This window comes from Pteropus vampyrus, unplaced genomic scaffold (assembly GCF_000151845.1).
Source record: "Pteropus vampyrus isolate Shadow unplaced genomic scaffold, Pvam_2.0 Scaffold7, whole genome shotgun sequence".
Taxonomy (NCBI): domain Eukaryota; kingdom Metazoa; phylum Chordata; class Mammalia; order Chiroptera; family Pteropodidae; genus Pteropus; species Pteropus vampyrus.
This window is the reverse complement of record NW_011888788.1, coordinates 10,665,435-10,679,131: the sequence shown is the minus strand read 5'-3', so window position 1 is coordinate 10,679,131 and position 13,697 is coordinate 10,665,435. Positions and strand designations below refer to the sequence as shown.

General features: G+C 35.8%; 1 protein-coding gene and 1 pseudogene across 1 annotated transcript in view; both read right to left on the bottom strand.

Moving 5' to 3' along the window:
- The window catches only part of MACROD2 (MACRO domain containing 2), a 1,889,795-nt gene that overhangs the window by 1,153,806 nt on the left and 722,292 nt on the right, over positions 1-13,697 (bottom strand). The window lies entirely within an intron of this gene.
- Positions 13,028-13,146, bottom strand: LOC111746748 (annotated as a pseudogene).

Sequence of the window (13,697 nt, the reverse complement as noted above, 5' to 3'; positions counted from 1 at the left end):
GAGATGACACAGTCCTTACTAGACAGAAGTCCTGTCGATGTCAGTGTCCACTGGTTAAGTCTTTATTTACAAGCTTGTCAAGGCAAGTGAGGAAGTGCCAGAGGCACTCTCGGATGAACGAATTCGTCTACAGGGTAGCTTACAGTGGTGTTGAGTGTCCTCTTTAAACTTCTATATGATCAGTCTGAGCATAAAACGGAACCATCTGAATCTCCTTGGAATGCTCAGCAGCTCCATTACTCTGCTTGCCCAGAACCATGCCCTGAGATCAGTGAGCCAGACTTAGGGAAAACAAAAGAGAAAGGAAGAATGAAGACAGTTACCTTAGGGAAGCTGTCACACATGATGGGAAGGCTGGTTCTTAACTTTGGCTACACATTGGAATTATCTGGGAGCTTTAAAAAAATCCAGATGCCCAGACTGCACCCAAGACCAACAAAATCAGGATTTGGGGGAGATGGGACTCAAACATCAGAACTGTTTTGAAAGCTTCCCAGGTGATTCCAATTGCTCTGTCTGACCAAACTCTCCTTTAGCTATAGACATTTAGGAAGGTCATCAAGAGAACAAGGAAAACGAAACATGTAATTTCCCCTTGTGAAATTGTGTGTTTGTGGGTATACAATCTAATTCCTGACTGCCAGATGAAGATATTAACCCAATTATGCTTATTTTATTACATTGAAAAAATGGACCCATCATTTTTTAAAATTTGTTCAATTGTTAAAAAAAAATATGTATTCCAGTGTCAATATGCCATTTCATATGAAAGGCATCTATTTATGAGTATAAGTAAGACTGGAAAACTGCCAATGCACATTTTCCAACAGATCTAGGAGGCTTAGTAGGTAGCAAGCTGAGCTGGCACGTAGGGCCTTGTGTTAATGAAAACACAAAACTCTGATTTACTAATTCTTCATGACTGAGAAATTAGAGTTTACAGTTCTAGAGGCTTTCTATGTACCTCTCATCATCTGAGCATAGTTAAAGACTGACGCCTAAGTACCCTAGCATCATGTGAACCCTGTACAGATGCTATACAGAGAGGCTCAGCAGCTCAACCAAATGGAGAACAAAAACACTGCAACACACAATGAATAAGTAAAATCCTTATGAATCAATTCACTGAATACTTAAAAACAACAACAACAACAACAACAACAACAACAACAACAACAACAGGAATCCTTTTCCATAGTATACCCAAGGGTAACTGATGTAACAAACTGGTTAATGATAATGCAAGATTAAAATAAACACCAAAAAACCACTATGCCTGGATTCATATTATTTAGATGAGAAATTAAGTTAAAATAATCTAGAAAATCTCACTTAATTACACTGGTGATGAAATTATCTTTTCTTTGGCTTAGCAGTTATGACCTGGGTCCAATTCTCTTGACCTTTTAAGCTGAGCCCCATGTTCACGATAGCTGTATCTTTATAAGAAAAGCTCTTTTTTAGTTATGAAAATAAAGCAAAGAAAATGGAAGAAAAATTATTCCTAATCCCACCATCTTCGGATACCACAACAGTTAAATTTGCATTAGCGTTTCCTTTTAGAATTAGAGGGTAGGGTTCCTTCAGATTTTTGTCCAGCAGATAGAAATCAGCTTTCATACATGCAAACTTCCTAAAGATTTTCAGAAGCTGATATACTAATACTTATCCTATTCTCCAAATCAGAAGTGGAGGCAATGTCATTATTCTCCCCTCCTTTACCACTGACTCACTCAAGTCTTCCCTTTCTAAGTTCTCAATATCTCTCAAAGAAATCCACTTGTCTCTACCTTCACCAGCAGCACACTGCAGTGAATCATAAGAATTACTGGTGCAGTTTCCTTGCCCCTGGGTTATTCCTCATCAATTCATCTAACACAACACAGCCAGAGGAATCTTCTAAAATGCAAGTCATGATGTCACCTCCTTCATTGGCTTCCCAAGGCCTTTATGATGGAAAGGCATCACAATTTCCCAGCATGGCTCACAAGACCTCCATGCTCTCAGCTTCTTCTGTCTCTATCCTCCATCTGAAACTCAATGTCCCAGCCATATTATCCTTTCAATGTTGGAATGAGGCCTCTGGGCCTATAGATATGCTCTTCCCTGTACCTGGAACACTACTCTCCTCCTCTCTCCACCTGGTGTCTAATTTTCAGCTTAAAGTCACTTTCTCAGGAAAACTTTTTCTGATCTCTAAAATCAGTTATGTCCCCTGGCTTTGGGCTCCCTTAGTAACTGTACTTCCCATCATAACACTCGGAATTTGATATTCACTGATTTGTTTAATAGCTTTGCTGTTCTCCCTATATAAGCTGCCCGAGGCAGGGGGCCACCTATCTTGTTCATGATGGTGTGCTCGGTGCCTAGGTAAGTGTCTGGCCTATATTCAATTTCCTAGGTAAAGTTTGTTGAACAAATAGATGAAACCTGGATTTTCTTATGTTTTACCTTGTCTTTCTGATCAGTAAGTTTGGCAACAGTACCTCAGAATTCGAGGTGCCCAGGTTAAAATCCTGATGGACTAGTTTTGTGATTTCAGACAAGTTAATTAACTTCCTGAACTTCAGTTTCATTGATATAAAATAAAGATGGTAATCTGCTTTGTAGGTCAGCTGCAAGCTTTTAGAGATAAGAAATGTCTGGTGACATGTACCAGGCATTCTATAAAGTGGTAACCATTGCTATCATTGCCATCTCTGCAACCACCTCTACCATCTCCCTAAAACAAAACAAAACAAAACAAAACAAAACAAAACAAAACTGAAGGAAGAGTAATAGAAACTGTAAATATCAATATTTTCGATAATCATATATTTCTATTCATATTACTATAGTTGTGCCTCCGATTCTAGATTAATACATATGTGGAGGGGTGTCTGTTCCATGACATGATTGCTGTCTGTCCCATGAGCTGGACCTGGCCAGACAGAGGTTGCTTTCCACAAACCTCATTTAGAGTCTGTCTAATCATAATTGATGTTAACTTTGATATAAATTGGTACTCCTCCCTTGCCTCCTGCTATGTGCTGGTTCCTGGAACATGTTGTTGTCCTGCTCCGGTCAAGCGTGTAATTCCCCAGCCTGGTAGCATTCATGTACTAGTACCCATTACTATTCTCCCCTTTTACCCCATATAAAATTCTCTGGTGCCTGCCAAATGGCGTGGGGATCCATTTCATCTTGCAGTCACCTAAGACATGCCTTGTATGTAAGTTGCCCTTAAATTATAATATAAACTTTTATTATAATTATCAGACTGGAGTTGCCTGCCACTTTCTTTGGTCTTTCTCTACCCTCCACTTATGGAGGTAGGTTTTCAGTCTCAGGGATTTTCCCTGGGTCTGCATGTCCTAACAACATATCCTTAAATATTATACTTTTTGTTATAACTTCTTCAGTATGGATTCATCCAAAACCATGTACTGGCCTTCTTATATGTGCATGGTCCACAGTAGTAGTCATCCTTTAGATACACCTAGATTTTTGGCATGCACAGTCCCTATCTCCTCTTCTATGTGGGCTCAGCATATTCTCATGTCAATTCTTGAACGATCAAATGAATATTCCAGCCAGAGAACACAGCTACTAAAATAACCTGACTAAACGGCAACATATTGCTACTCCTCCTTTTTCATAGACATGTGTCTTCAGGGGAGATACACAGAGGCTAGTGAACTAAGATACTTGAAAGAAAACAAACAAACAAAAAACACGGGGCGGGGTGGGTTGGGGTGGGGTGGGGAGTCAAAGCCACTTAGGAAGGCACTATGATTCTGTACTTTCCAACAGATGGAGTAAATGTTTCGAATTTCTATGCACCCCAAAGTCTATCCTTAGCTCATCCGCTACTAGGCCCATTACCAATGGTGCCTCATTGGCGGTAATTTGTCATATTCTTCCCTGGGGTCTGCCCTCTATGCCTAGAACAGTAACCCCTAGCAGGAGAGATCAATAAATGTGAATAAATTTATGAATTAATAAATACGCAATTTAGAAATAATCTGTCTTTCTATAGATGGAGATAAAATAACATTGGGTGGACATAAGTATACAGAAGGTGTGGCAGATACTTTTGGTGTCTATCCTAGCATTCTCAGCTGTTTCTTCTACTATGTGCTCCAACTGAGTTCCAACTGCCAGTATCTGCTTTTCTTTGCCTCAGGACTTTCTCTAGCTATTTGCATGGCAGGCCAGATTAGTCAGGAAAATCACATCTTCAAACTCTGTGTCATTCAGCTAATACTTGATGAAAGTATACATATGAATATACCACATCCTTACCCTTTGAGGAACTGAGAAAGTTTTAAATTATTTACCAGAAATTTATGAACTTCCCAAATACATGCATAGGAATCCCTGACATGGGGCCTGGTTCAGAGGGAAACCCAAATTAAGATCCCCTCCCCTCCCCCCTAAAAAACCTAGACATAAAGAATACAGAAGTTAACATGTAGTCTAGCTAAAATAGTCTGAGGAAGTCAGCAATATATTCTGCAAGGCTGTCAAAATGTTCAGTCTAGATAAAATTTTCAATAACTTCCATGTATTATAATTTACTAAATTGTATAGTCTGATATAAATAAGACAACTAAGTGTACACATCCTTTACATGCAGTTCCCAACAATTGACATGTATGAGCCACAGGAGCAATAAGCATTGCAGAAATAAACAAACCAGTGATTTGGTCACGGGCAATGTGTTCTTAATGAGAGGACTGGCTCCCTGCCACAAAATGTTTCTTCAAGCATGATTTCAAACATGATATCACTCAGAAAAAAGGACGTAGATTCAAAATGCTCTGATAGTTCCATTTTCTTCGCAACAAGTGTGTCAGTGAAGAATCTTAACATTAATTAGCACCCCCACATCAAGCCTTCCAAACAAGAGAATAAAAAGAAAAACTGTAAATCGGCAGTTTAAAAAGGAAAGGTTTACAAATGGCTAAGTTGACTTTGAGTAACATTTTGGAAATCATATTGTTCATTGATAATCATTCAGATACACATGTTCATATAAAATATTAGGATATTTGATTTAAATGTATAAGAAGAAAATTATTTAGGTGAGTAGTTTACTTTTTATTCCATGTAACTATTGCTGTATCTTTCATTCTGCGTACTACAATTATTTTTTTTTTTTATCATTTTACACAACTCGAATGCAATTGTGTTTCATCAGGATATATAATAGAATCACAGTTTTAAGGCCAGCACCCCATATAATGCAATTCAGTTCCATTTGCCAATTTGTCCAACTATTTTGCATAAACAGTCAATAATGAAAAACATTCCTATTCCTCTCTTTGCTGAATCACATCATAATTTTCCATTCCTAATATCAGTGTTAGGTTAAAAAAATATTTAGATGCATCTTTGAAAATACAGTTTATATATGTATAAGCATTATATATGCATATAAATAAAAAATGAAAGTGGCTCAGTTATAAAAGAAATGGCTGTTTTAAAAGTTGAAGAAATCTGACATATGTATACAGATGAAAAATATATAAAGCAATTTGTACAATATTAAGGAATACATAAACTTCTAAAAGCTTTTGAAGGTCTTCAGTAATTTAACTTCTTTAATGCTTAGTACCTTCATGTATCTGGATCCTTACCTTACATCAGGTGTCCTTCTTTTACTCATTCCTAAAATGTTATGAACTACTGATGTCTTAAGCAACATTTTTGCTCTTATTAAATCAACAAGAAAAACGCAGATGTTTGGAAAATAGAGAAAATAAAAGGAGAGTGAGACTATGGGTTTCTCTGTGTTCCGCATCTGGGAACTTAATCCAGTAGACATTCCCTCTTTCTCCTACATCTTAAATCCCTCACCTATTTACTTTTTTTCCTCTTTTGATAAGCCTTCTGTCTATCCTTTCCTCCTACAAACCTACTACCTCATCTTTCTGTAGGTTCATTGACAAATTTCTGGAAAAAGTAGTAAACTTAGACTCAGCTTATTGTCCCTTCTATTTTCTATGTAACCTCTTTTATTGTGGGTTCTAAACTCTTCTCAGTTAACACTTTTTATCTGCAAGGAAGAGAAGATCAACTCAAATGCTATAGTGTAAAAGAAAATATATTGTCTCATGCAACTGAGTTGTGGAGCTGTAGGTCAGCCTTTACATACTATCACTCACAGGCTCTCAAACAATGTCACCAAGATCTTTGCCTTGACTTTGTTCTCTTCATTCAGTTGATCCTATGGACTGAGAGTGGGTGGAAGGTTGGTTCCCCAAAGAAAAATTGTGATACAGTTATCCAAAAAAAAAAAAGTAAGGGCAAACAGTAATTTATTAATATTTTTTTTTTCCCTAGAAGTCACCAACCTTTGGCCACTCTAATGGCTGTCCCTTTGCCTCTTTCCCTTTCTCCTCATACTCATCATTAGATAATAAGGTCTTTCCTGACATCCAGGATACTTCTCAGTTCTGGAATTCTCCTCTTATTCCTTTTGCTGATCATTTTAGATTCCTCTTCAGTGGTATTCCCTCAACCAAGATCTTAAGTACAGGCATTCCTCTTGGTCCAGTCCTTGGCTTTTTTTTTTTTTTCCTTGAACTCTTGCTGAGCAACCTCACTTCTACATAGGCTTCTGCTATCATGTCTATGTAGAAGGCTCTATATAGAAGTGTACATGTCAAACTTCAAATTCCCTCCTGTTATAAGCTGAACTGTGTTCCTCCTAAAATTCACATACTGAAGCCTACTCCCAAATAAGATGGTATTTGGAGATGATGCCTCTGGGAGGTAATTAGTTTTAGATGAGATCATGAGGATGGAGCCCTCAGGATGGGATTAGTGCCCTGATAACAAAAGACACCAGAGAACTTGCTTTCTATCTCTCTTCATCATGAAGAAGGTGTATGTTTGCAAGCCAGGAAGAAACAACACTCTATGAGGAAACAATTTAGCTGGCACCTTGATCTTATAGATTTGTCAGCCTCCATAACTATGAGGGAAAAATTCCTGTTGTCCAAGCCACTTAGTCTATGGTTTTTGTTATAGCAGTGTGAGAAGACAAAGATACTTCCCAAGTCCAAATCTTGGCTTCCCATTGCCTATTGAATGTCTTCTACACAATTATCTTACTATACCACAAACTTAATGAGACCAAAATAGTTGCTATCTTTCTTCAACAAATTAAGGCCCACAGACCTGATTTGACCCACGACTATTTCTGGAAATAAAGTTATTAGTTTACAGCTGCTTTAATGCTGCAAGGGCAAGTTGGATAGTTATGAGAAAGATGTGGCCTGGAAAGCTTGAAATATTTACTATCTGGCCCTTTATTGAAAATATTTTTTTTATCTTAGAACAGTAATTGTTATTCTTACCTATACATTAGAATCCCATGGGGAACATTCAATAATCTTAACCATAATCCTTGGGAGTTCAACTCAGGCATTAGCATTTTTAAAGGCTCCTCAGGTGACCCAATGTGCAGCCAAGATTAAAATTCACCACCATGGAACCAATTTCTGCTCCTGAATTCCCAGTCTTAGGTATTAGTGTCACCATTCTTCCAAAGCAGTTATCACTGGTGCCTTTTTACTGCCCACTCTGATAGCTTATCCCATGCACTGTCATGTTCTACTGTGTTCAGAATATAAAGTTTTCTTGACTTATTTATTCTTTTCTACTTAGACCCTCATTGCCTTTCACTCAGCAATTTCAATAACCTCTTCATGAGTCTCCTTTTGCTATAGTTAACTCTACTGATGGTCTCTAGAGTTTTACTACTAAAATAAAGGCCTAATAATGACACTCCTATACAAAAATAGACCTTGACTTTGGACATCTTCCTAAACTGTTTTATGAACTGTAATAGTTTCATTTATAGACAATTTTTATAAGTATATAATGATCTGCAAATGGCAATAATTTTGTCTTCGTGTATGTATAAAGTATGTGTTATTGTGTTGGCTAAAATATCTAGTGTAATGCTGAATAATAGTAAAATAGCTGACATTTTGGTCTTGTCCCTATCTCCTGACAATAGAATTATTTTCTAGTCCTAATACAGATGTATTTTTGTGAGTGTGTGTGTTTTCAATTGAATTTTAGGTGAGCTGTACTCTATCTGCCATTTTGGCCCATTTCCATTTTCTTTCAAGATGATATTTGAAGAATAAATCAAATCTAAGGTTTATATAATGCTTCTTACTCACATCTCAAATCCAACTACCTCCTTTGAAAGTTATCAGTGAAAGAAGAATAAGCAAACAAACACAGAATCTCAAGTGTTCCACTTGGAATAGAGATCTCTTTGTCAATCAATAACACACTAAGAAGAAAAACTGTGAATAAGTATTTGAAACATGCAGACTCCAGGTTTGATTCATAATGAGAATAACATAATTAAGCTGCCTGTTTCCTAAACCTCTTTCCTGAAAAAAAGATAGGGCATAAACCATTTGCTGTAGTGGAATAAGCAGATTGCCTAATGAAAAACTTGGGAATAGTGAACAAGTAAATAATCTCTGGCTTCCTGCATAGCCAAGCTGAGCAGTACATGTATAATCTCAAATTAACCTGTTTACTTAATATGATCTTTTCTCAGACCTGGGTAAAAATGTAGCCTCTGCTGCTCACTATATACATAACCCTTGAAAGTAATTTAATTTCTTTTAGCTTGGGTGTCCTCATCCATACAATAGGACTGATCAGTAATATCTGCCTAATAAAACTTCTTGTGACACTAAGAAGGTAGATGTGGAAGCCTTCCATGTATTGAAACATTCATTACAAATGTTATGATATTACTGTTTTAATTATGGCAAAAATTTAAAAAAAAATTATGGCAAAAAAACCAATTATGACAAAAATTAAAAAAAAAAAAAAAACCAACTTGGGGTGGGAGAATGGAGAGCCCGGCCTTCATGAAATCTGGATTCAAATTTAGCTAGGTCTTATTATTTGGGCAAATTATTTTGTCTCAGTGTACTTGTTCTGACCTACCTACCTGATAGTATTAAGTATAAGATTCCTAATAAATATGAAAGTGTTAAAGTTGAAAGTACTATAAAATCTGTGTTACCTTTATTATATATTCCCAATAAGAATATTTGTCCTAAAAATAAAATCAATTGTGGTTATATCCATTGGCAAAAACAAACAAACAAATGAACAAACAAACAAACAAAAAAACATTAAATCAACAGTATTAAGACATTATATTCAAGCAAACGACTCTGATAAGAATAAAAGTCAAAGAAGGATAGATTATAGAGAAGTGTCTGGTTTAATCCAGGGCTACTGTCCTGAACAGGGCAGATCGTCGTTGCAATTGGAAGCAGAAAAATATTTGATGGGAAAAGACTTTTGATTGCGTTAAGAAGAACTGAGTTATCTGGGAGCAAAATCAGCTGCTAAATGACCTACTCTAAGTACAACATTTAGACTTGAAGGGTCGAGTAGAATGTGAAAATGCCAACTTTTAAGGAAAAATAAATAATTTAAACATAGTTTGATTGTAAGGGTTAAATGAAATCATGTATGAAAAGAGTTGACAGCATTGTTTGGCACATAGTAACCATTTAGCGAATCTTATTTTAGGTACAGTTAACATTATCATTGTTACTAACTTGTGATTGAATGCTATACCTTACCAGAAAGGAAAACGTACTCAAAAAAGAAATCAGACTAGGATTTAGCTATAAGTTTTAGAAACTGAACAGTACCTTAAGACTGACATACCAAATTTATATTTGAATTATTATAGAGGGAATTTAGATATTGAGAGATAAATACATATGTACATATATACACATACAAACACAAATAATTTCAGGGAAGAGATGCAATGATATATTCTGTTTTGGTAAATATTTAATCTATGAAAGCTTCAATATCATTTAGAAAATTATACATGAAAAACCTAATTATGAAAGTATCGTGCAAAATCCTAAATCAAAAAGCATCTACTTATGAGTTTAAGGGATATTTTTTCCTTCCAAAAGATTTATTGCTTTTTTTCTTTAAAATTTATACCTCTGTTATATAACTTGAGATAAGACATCAAATACAGAAACTTGACCCAGACACAACTTTCCCCAGAAATTATATGTTTCTGGGAAATAACAACATGCAGCTTACATTATTTAAAATATGATACTCAATTTCTAGGGGGATGTAAAAGCCATGAAACTCCCCTCTCACCTCGAGGCCACAGTGTTCTGCAACATGCCCTGACTGCTTCATTGAACTTTACCCTTTAGTTGCTAAATCCCAGGTTGTCTCTTCAGGGTGCAGCATTCAACTCTGTGATCACGCCAGTTTTTATGATACTATTCATTCATTCATTCATTCAGTAAATTTTCAATATATGCATTTTCTTCTAAGAGTCTCAGAGCTGATAACTCCTTCTCTTGTGCCCTCTCATCATTCTTTTCCTACCTTTATCATCATACTCATTATCATCCTCTACAATTATTTCTTCAATTGTCTGTCTTCTTTAACCAGCACTTCAGGGGCAAGTATGACAATGATTTAGTCATTTTTGTTGACCCAGGAAATAGTGAGGTACTTGAATCATGGTACATAACCACAGATGTTTGCTGAATGAATGATGAACATAAATATAAATTCTCCTTTAGAAGATGCTATAGCTCATAACTTTTCATTCTTTTAGGGCACTCATTTCTACTTATGGTTTTTATTTACCTTGCTCATTACAAAACCTAAAATTTTTAGTGTCTGTTAAAAAATTTATTATGTGTGAACACATCAGCCAGTAGAATGTTTTATTATGAAGATATCATGTCTGCTAACTCTCCTTCATAACTTATTTCCATAAAATTAAAAGATCAATTTTATTTTGCAAAAAGATTGCAAGCATGTACCATTACCAATCAATGTAAATAAATAAAGCCATTATCTCTCATTCCCTCTCATATGTAGCTCCTAGCTGCCATTGGCACTGAGAAATGGATAATAGTGAACTAGCAAAGTCCCCAAAGAAAACTTTAGATTATGCAGTGTGAAGAGAGATGTGAAACAGCACTAATTTAGAATACAAATCTGTGCTTTTTTTGGCTGGTGGGAGGGCTGTTTCTGTCCAATTCATGATGGACTCTCTGTGCCTAGGACAGAATCTGGACCTCAGTCACTATTTATAATTAATTGTTCTTTTTTCATCCATTGCTTCTCCTCTTCTTCCTCTTTCTTGTCCGTTTTCTTCCCATTCTCTCTCTCTCTCTCTCTCTCTCTCTCTCTCTCTCTCTCTCTCTCTCTCATTCTCTCTCTCTCTCTCTTTTTTAATTAAAAAAAGTTGGACATTTATACAATCCATGAAGTGATCCCCCCGATAGCACCCATCTGGCACTATATACATGGATAGCACCCATCTGGCACTATATACAACCACTACAATAATACTGACTATATGCTGTACTCTAAATCCCTGTGACTGCTTTGTAACTAATTTGTCATCCCTTCACCTTTTTCACCCAGTCCTCCAACCATCTCCCCTCTGGCAATCACCAGTTCATTCTCTGTATCTGTGAGTCTGTTTTCATTTATTTGTCCGTTTCTTTTGTTCCTTAGATTCCACATATAAGTGAAATTATATGGTATTTATCTTTCTCTCTCTGACTTATTACTCACTCAGCATAATACCCTCTAGGTCCATCCATGTCATTGCAAATGGTAAGATTTCATTTTCTATAATAGCTGAGTAATATTCCATTGTATATGTGTACCGTAACTTCTTTATCCAATCATCTATTGATAGGCATTTAGGTTACTTCCATACTTTGGCTATTGTGAATAGCGTTGCTGTGAACATAGGGGTGCATAGATCTTTATGAACTAGTGTTTTGGCTTTCTTTGAATAAATACCCAGAAGTACAATTGCTGGATCAAAGGTAGTTCTATTTTTAATTTTTTGATGCACCTCCAAACTGTTTTCCAGAGTGGCTGTACCAATTCGAGGGTTCCCTTTTCTCCACATTCTTGCCAACATTTGTTGTTTTTTTGATTTATTGATGATACCCAATCTGACAGGTGTGAGGTGATATTTCATTGTGGTTTTAATCTCCATTTCTCTGATAATTAGTGACCTTGAGCATCTTTTCATATGTCTATCGGCCATCTGCATGTACTCTTTGGAGAAATACCTATTCAGGCCTTCTGCCCCTTTTTAAATTTTTTTTTTTTTTTTTTTTGCTGTTGAGTTGTATATAAATTTCAGATATTAACTCCTTGTCAGATGTATCATAGGCAAATACATTTTCCCATTCAGTAGGTTGTCTTTTCATCTTGTTGATGGTTTCCTTTGCTGTGCAAAAACTTTTCAGTTTGATGTAGTCCATTTGTTTTTGCTTTTGTTTTTGTCCTTGTCTGAGGAGATAGATCAGAAAAAAAAAATCACTAATAGCAATATCAGAGAATTTACTACCTATGTATTTTTCTAGAAGTTTTATGGTTTTGCGTCTCACATTTAAGTCTTAAATCCATTTTGAATTTATTCTTGTATGTGGTATAAGAAGGTGGTCCAGTTTTATTTTTTATGTTTTGCATGTTATCTGTCCAATTTTCCCAGAACCATTTGTTGAAGAGACTGTCTTTACTCCATTGTATATTCTTGCCTCCTTTGTCATAGATTAAATGACCATATAGGCATAGATTTATTTCTGGACTCTCTATTCTGTTCCATTGACCTATGTGTCTGTTTTTATACCAGTACCATGTTGTTTTGATTACTATAGGCTATAGTTTGATATCAGGTAGCGCGATACCTTCAACTTTGTTCTTCTTTCTCAAGATTGCCATGGCTATTCAGGGTCTTTTATGGTTCCTTACAAATTTCCAAGTTATTTGTTCTAGTTCTCTGATAAATGCCATTGGTATTTTGATAGGGGTTGCATTGAATCTATAGATTGCTTTGGATAGTCCAGCCATTATATTTTATTTTATTTTATTTTTTTAGGCAAGGCAACCCTTGGTTGACCTCACAGATTGCAAGGATCTTGTCAGCTTACCATCCCTTATTTTTTATTTTTTATTTATTTATTTACACCTATAGCACCTGGTCTTTCTACATGGTCTCCCATCCAAGTACTAACCAGGCCCGATCCTGCTTAGCTTCTGAGATCAGATGAGATCGGGCTTGTTCAGGGTAGCATGGCCGTAGACTCTCCAGCCATTTTAATGATGTTGATTCTTCCTACCTATTAACATAGTATATGCTTCCATTTATTTGTATCTTCTTCAATTTTTTTTTTCAATGACTTATAATTTTCCGAGAACAGGTCTTTTACTTCCTTGGTTAGATTCCTAGGTATCTTATTGTTTTTGATGCAATTGTAAGTGAGATTGCTTTCTTAATTTTTCTTAATTTTTCAATAATAGTTCATCATTGGTATATACAAATGAAACGGACATCTGAATATTAATTTTGTATCCTGCTACTTTACCGAATTCATCGATCAGTTCTAACAGCTTTTTGATGGAATCTTTAGGGATCTCTCTATATAGTATCATGTCTTCTGCAAATAATGATATTTATACTCTTCATTTTCAATTTGGATGCCTTTTATTTCTATTTTTTGTCTGATTGCTATAGCTAGGACTTCTAGTACAATGTTGAATAGATGTGGTGAAAGTGAGTATCCTTGTCTTGTTCCTGATCTTAAGGAAAATGCTTTTAGCTTTTCCCCATTGAGTATATGATGTTAGCTGTGGGT